The 5,153-nt window shown below is 36.2% G+C and overlaps 1 pseudogene; it reads right to left on the bottom strand.

Moving 5' to 3' along the window:
• Nucleotides 1–2,137: 2,137 nt before the first annotated feature.
• On the bottom strand, nt 2,138–4,632 carry LOC111178174 (serine/threonine-protein phosphatase PP1-beta catalytic subunit pseudogene; annotated as a pseudogene).
• Between the last annotated feature and the right edge of the window lie 521 nt (nt 4,633–5,153).

The raw sequence follows: 5,153 nt of genomic DNA, 5'->3' as shown, positions 1-5,153 counted from the left end.
TTCTGCTTCTGTGAAAACTGCCATTGGTAATTTGACAGGGATTGTAATGAATCTGTAGATTGCTTTGGGTAGTATAGTCATTTTCACAATATTGATTCTTCCAATCCAAGGACATGATATATCTCTGTTTGTGTCATCTTTAATTTCTTTCCTTAGTATCTTATAGTTTTCTGCATATAGGTCTTTTGCCACCTTAGGTAGGTTTATTCCCAGGTATTTTACTCTTTTTCTTGCAATGGTAAATGGGATTGTTTCCTTAATTTCTCTCTCTGATTTTTCATCATTATTGTATAGGAATGCAAGAGATTTTTGTGTATTAATTTTGTGTCCTGCAACTTTACTGCATTCAATTATTAGGTCTAGTAGTTTTCTGGTGGCATCTTTAGGATTTTTTATGTAGAGTATCATGTCATCTGCAAACAATGACAGCTTTATTTCTTCTTTTTCAATTTGGATTCCTTTTATTTAATTTTCTTTTCTGATTGCTGTGGCTAGGACTTCCAAAGCCATGTTGAATAATAGTGGTGAGAGTGGACAGCCTTGTCTTTTTCTTGATCTTAGAGGAAATGCTTTTCATTTTTCACCATTGAGAATGGCGTTTGCTGTGTGTTTGTCGTATATGGGCTTTATTATGTTGAGATATGTTCCCTATGTGCCCACTTTCTAGAGGGTTTTTGTCAGAAATCGGTGTTGAATTTTGTCAAAAGCTTTTTTTGCATCTATTGAGATGATCATATGGTTTTTATTCTTTAATTTGTTAATATGGTGTATCATATTGATTGATTTGCGTATATTGAAGAATCCTTGAATCCCTGGGATAAATCCCACTTGATCATGATGTATGATCCTTTTAATGTGTTGTTGGGTTCTGTTTGCTAGTATTTTGTCCAGGATTTTTGTATCTATATTCATCAGTGATATTGGCTTTGAACTTTCTTTTTTTGTAATATCTCTGTCTGGTTTTGGAATCAGGGTGATGGTGGCCTCATAGAATGAGCTTGGGAGTGTTCCTTCTTCTGCAATTTTTTGGAAGAGTTTGAGAAGTTTAGGTGTCAGCCCTTCCCTAAATGTTCAACAGAGTTCTCCTGTGAAGCCATCTGGTCCTGGGCTTTTGTTTGTTGGAAGATTTTTAATCACAGTTTCAATTTCAGTGCTTGTGATTGGTCTGTTCATATTTTCTATTTCTTCCTGGTTCAGTATTGGAAGGATATACTTTTCAAAGAATTTGTCCATTTCTTCCAGGTTGGCCATTTTATTGACATAAGTTACTTGTATTAGTCTCTTATGATCCTTTGTATTTCTTCAATGTCAGTTGTAACTTCGTTTTAATTTCTAATTTTGTTGACTTGAGTTCTCTTTTTTTCTTGATGAGTCTGGCTGAAGGTTGATGAATTTGTTTATCTTCTCAAATAGACAGCTTTTAGTTTCATTGATCTTTTCTATTGTTTTCTTAATTTCAATTTCATTTATTTCTGCTCTGATCTTTATGTTTTCTTTCCTTTACTAGGTTATTTTGTTGTTGTTCTTTCTCCATTTGCTGTAGGTGTATGGTTAGGTTGTTTATTTGAGATTTTTCTTGTTTCTTGAAGCAGTGTCATATTGTTATGAACTACCTTCTTAGACCTGCTTTTGTTGCATCCCATAGGTTTTTGCTCATGGTGTTTTCATTGTCATTTGTTACCAGGTATTTTTTGATTTCCTTTTTGATTTGGTCAGTGATATCTTGGTTATTTAGCAGCATACTGTTTAGCCTCCATGTGTTTGTGCTTTTTACATTTTTGTTCCTGTAATTGATTTCTAATCTCATAGTGTTGTGGTCAGAAAGATGCTTGCTATGATTTAAGTTTCATTAAATTTACCGAGGCTTGATTTGTGACCCAAGATGTGATCTGTCCTGGGGTATTTTCCATGTGTACTTGAGAAGAAAGTGTATTCTGCTGCTTTTGGATGGAATGTCCTATAAATATCAGTTAATTCTATCTTGTCTTATGTATAATTTAAGGCCTATGTTTCTTTATTAATTTTCTGTCTGTATGATCTATCCATTGGTATTAAGTGGAGAGTTAAAGTCCCCCAATATTACTGTGTTACTGTTGATTTTCCCTTTTATGGCTGTTAGCATTTGCCTTATGTATTTTTGGTGCATAAATATTTACAATTTTTATATCTTCTTCTTGTATTGATTCCTTGATCATTTTGTTGTGTCCTTTCTTGTATCTTTTAATAGTCTTTATTTTAAAGTCTATTTTTTCTGATGTGAGTATTGCTACTCCAGCTTTCTTTTGATTTCCATTTGCATGGAATATCTTTTTCCATCCCCTCACTTTCAGTCTGTATGTGTCCCTAGGTCTGAAGTGGGTGTCTTTTAGACAGCATATATACAGGTCTTGTTTTGTATCCATTCAGCCAGTCTGTGTCATTTGGTTGGAGCATTTAATCCATTTACATTTAAGGTAATTATTGATATTTATGTTCCTATTACCATTTTCTTAATTGTTTTGAGTTTGTTTTTGTAGGTGTTTTTCTTCTCTTGTGTTTCCCGCCTAGAGAAGTTCCTTTAGTATTTGTTGAATGTTGGTTTGGTGGTGCTGAATTCTCTTAGGTTTTGCTTGTCTGTTTAGCTTTTGATTTCTCCATTGAATCTGAATGAGATCCTTGCTGGATAGAGTATTCTTGGTTTTAGTATTTTTACCTTTCATGACTTTAAATATATCCTGCCACTCCTTTCTGTCTTGCAGAGTTTCTGCTAAAAAATCAGCTGATAAGCTTCTGGGTATTTCACTGTATATCATTTGTTGCTTTCCCCTTGCTGCTTTTAATACATTTTCTTTGTATTTAATTTTTGTTAGCTTTATTAATATGTGTCTCAGAGTGTATCTCCTTGGGTTTATCCTGTATGGTATTCTCTGTACTTCCTGGAATTGGGTGATGATTTCCCCATGTTAGGGAAGTTTTCAACTATAATCTATTCAAATATTTTCTCAGACTCTTTCTCTTTCTCTTCTCCTCAGACCCTTATAATTCAAATGATTTTGTGTTTAATGTTGTCCCAGAAGTCTCTGAGACTGTCCTCGTGTCTTTCATTCTCTTTTTCTTTGTTCTGCTCCATGGTAGCTATATCCACCATTCTATCTTCCATCTCATTTATCCGTTCTTCTGCCTCAGTTATTCTGCTATTTGTTCCTTCTAGTGTATTTATCACTTCAGTTATTGTGTTGTTCATCACTAATTGTTTGTTCTTTATTTCTTCTAGGCCCTTGTTAAACATTTCATGTATCTTCTCAATCTGTGCCTCCATTCTATTTCTGAGATCTTAGGTCATCTTTAGTATCATTACTGTAAATTCTTTTTCAGGTAGATTGCCTATTTACTCTTCATTTATTTGGTCTTGTGGATTTTTATCATGCTCCTTCATCTGAAACATATTTCTCTGTCATCTCATTTTGTCTAACTTACTGTGCTTGTGGTCTCCTTTCTGCAGGCTGCAGGGTTGTAGTTCCTTTTGCTTCTGTTTTCTGCCCCCTGGTGGATGATCATAAAGGGTGTCAAATGGCTTGATGGTTTTACAGTGCTCACTTATATATTATGAAGTATGTCCTTAACAAATCTGATGGTTTCTTTACAGAGTTCCTTTCTTCACCTTTTATTCAATGGATTAGCTGTTCAAGGTGGAGTGACAGGATGTCCTGAACTCAGTCTGCCATATTGGTTCTTAGCTTTCTTTTCAGATGACTTCAATATCTAAAATGAACACATCAAACTTTCATCCACACTTATCATTCCACCAGCATCATCAAACTTGCCAAAGTAATTTGGGGCTGAAAATATGGTTACCAATTATCACTTAGCAAGGATTTCATATCCATCTTCCACCACCTGACGAGCTTGACAAATGAAGTCTGAATCATGATGATTCAGAAATTTACCAATGACAATAGCTCTAAAGTGAAGGAAACACCACGACCATTTTCTTCCCAAACTTGTACTTCCTTGTCTGGGTCAGACCACAAAAAATCACAGAGCAAACCTGTATCAGGGACTTCAGTGGGTCTCATAATTCTCCTAATCTTCTCCATAGATCGCAGGTCTGGTAACAGTCCTCCAAGACAACAGAAAATTTTCTCACCCACAATGGCAGCTGTAGGCAGACAGTTGAAGCAATCAGTTAAGGTCTTCCACAATTTAATATTAAACCTTCTTTTGCATTACTCATAGAATCTATAAATGAAATTGACTCTAGCACAGTCGTGGTTTCCTCTTACGAGAAAGAAATTCCCTTGATATTTGATTTTATAAGCCAATAGCAAACAAATGGTTTCCAAAGACTTCTTTCCTCTGTCTACATAATCTCCTAAGAAAAGATAGTTGGCTTCTGGGGTAAAGCATCTGTATTCAAATATTCACAGCAAATCTGTATACTGTCCATGAATACCTCCACAAATTTTCAGTGGCCCTTCCAATTCCAAAATAATAGGCTGGCTGAGAAAGTTCTCCCGAGATTTGATACATAAGCCCTGAACTTCTGCTTCAGTCATCTGCACAAAATTCCTGGACAACATCCTTACACCTCTAGCAGTCTGGTGATAAGACTGTCCACATTCAGTTCCCCATCTGCCATCTTGTTGGCACCAGATGCTCCGTCCTGAGGAACAAGGTTTTCTCAGGTGCGAGGGCTGTGGCAACAGCTTGGCATCCCCTCATCTATGAGTCATGCAGCGTTTTGACCCCGGTTCCAAATCCTCCTTCCCCCATGCCCTCCCCCTCCCCCCTCGCCACCAAGTAGTGGAGGGCCCACACACTCGAAGGCACCCACAATAAAGAAAGAAAGAAAGAAAGAAAGAAGTGGAGCCTCCACAAACTGGGCCATGTCAGACCCAGCAGCCCTAAACATTCTTGTATATATCTTTTGGTACACAAATATACACAATGCTGTACATTCTATACACAATACTGTAGATGTGGAATTATTTAACCAAAGCAATGTGCTAATTTATACTTTGTACATGAGTGAAGGAGATTATTTGTCTCTCAGCACTGTCACCAGCACCTAGTGTCACGAATCATTTGCATTTTAGTATTTCAGGTGGGTTTGTTGTAGTTTTTCATTGTGGTTTTAATTTGCATCTCCCTGATGACTAATGAAGTTGATTATC

The sequence above is a fragment of the Delphinapterus leucas genome, chromosome X, assembly GCF_059928025.1.
Source record: "Delphinapterus leucas isolate spDelLeu-1000000601 "Yukka" chromosome X, BTC_Dleu_Yukka2, whole genome shotgun sequence".
NCBI lineage: Eukaryota > Metazoa > Chordata > Mammalia > Artiodactyla > Monodontidae > Delphinapterus > Delphinapterus leucas.
The sequence above is the reverse complement of the archived record's forward strand: the minus strand, read 5'-3'. Positions and strand labels throughout refer to the sequence as shown.